The sequence below is a fragment of the Chrysochloris asiatica genome, unplaced genomic scaffold, assembly GCF_000296735.1.
Source record: "Chrysochloris asiatica unplaced genomic scaffold, ChrAsi1.0 scaffold00519, whole genome shotgun sequence".
Classification (NCBI taxonomy): Eukaryota; Metazoa; Chordata; class Mammalia; order Afrosoricida; family Chrysochloridae; genus Chrysochloris; species Chrysochloris asiatica.
The window spans coordinates 457,550-459,319 of NW_006409037.1; positions in this window are offsets into that span (position 1 = coordinate 457,550).

Below are 1,770 nucleotides of genomic sequence, written 5' to 3' on the forward strand. Positions count from 1 at the left end.
TTGTTTTCATTTTCTTCAGTCTGCCATGTAAGTGGCTATGAATATATGGAAACGTTGTAAACATCTGCCATGTAAGTAGAACTCTGAACATGGAAATGTTGCACTACCCTCCAAGTAGCTAGCTCTCTGTATATGGAAATTTGGAATTGTCTGCATGAACCTAGCTCTCTACAAATGGATATGTTGGAGGGATATGCCAAGTTGGTATCCCTCTGTATATGAACACATTGGACTTGTTTGCCATGTAGCTAGCTCTCAGTATATGGACACGTTACACACATCTGCCATGTAGCTAGAACTCTGTATATGGAAATATTGCACTACACAGCCATGTAGCTAGCTCTCTGTTATAGAGAAGTTGGACTCATCTGCCTTGTAGCTAGAGCTCTGTATATGGAAATATTGCGCTACACTGCCATGTAGCTAGCTCTCTGTCATAGACAAGTTGGATTCATCTGCCTTGTAGCTAGAGCTCTGTATATGGAAATGTTACACTACCATGCCTTGTAGCTAGCTCTTTGTATGTGTACTTTTAGGATTCATCGGTCATGAAGCTAGCTCTCTGTATATGGATGTGATGGACTGATCTGCCAAGTAAGTAGCTCTCTGTATATGAACATATTGTACTTGCCTGCCATGTAGCTACTCTCAGTATATGGAAACATTGGACAGTTCTGCCATGTAGCTAGAACTCTGTATATGGAAATGTTGTACTACTCTGCCATGTAGCCAGCTCTCTGTATATAGACAAATTGGGCTCGTCTGTAGCTTGAACTCTGTATATGGATATGTTCGACTGCTCTGCCATGTAGGTAGCTCTCTGTTCAAGGACATGTTGGACAGATCTGCCATCTAGCTAGAACTGTTTATATGGAAATGTTGCACTACTTTGCCATGTCACTAGCTCTCTGTATATGGGCAAGTTGGGCTCAACTGCCTTGTACCTATAACTCTGTGTATGGAAACGTTGCACTACCCTGCCATGTATCTAGCTCTCTTTATATGGACATTTTGGACTCATCTGCCATGAATCTAGCTCTCCATACATGGATATGTTGGACTGATCTGGAAAGTAGGTAGCTCTCAGTATATGAACTTATTGGACTTGTTTGCCAAGTAGCTAACTCTCATTATATGGACATGTTGGACTCATTAGCCAGGTTGGTAGTACCCTTTATATGGACATGTTGGACTGTTCATCCATGTAGCTAGCTCTCAATATATGAACACTTTGGACTCATCTGACATGTAGCTTGAACTCTGTATATGGAAATGATGCACTATGTTGCCATGTAGTTAGCTCTCTGTATATATACAAGTTGTACTCATTTGCCTTGTAGCTACAAATATAGATATTTTGGACTTCTCTGCCATGTAGGTTGCTCTCTATATATGGACATGTTGGACTATTTGGCCTTGTAGCTAGAATTCTGTATATGGAAATGTTGCACTACCCTGACAAGTAGCAAGCTCTCCGTATATAAACGAGTTGGACTAATCTGGCTTGTAGCTAGTACTCTGCATATGCAAATGTTGCACTACTCTGCAATGTAGCTAGCTCTCTGTACATGGACACTTTGGACTCCTCTGCCATGTAGCTAGCTCTCTGTACATGGATATGTTTGACTGATATGCCAAGTAGGTAGCTCTCTATATAAGAGCATATTGGACTTGTCTAACATGTAGCTAGCTCTCAGTATATGGACATGTTGGACTCATCTGCCTTGTAGCTAGAACTCTGTATATGGACATTTAGGACTACTCTGCCAT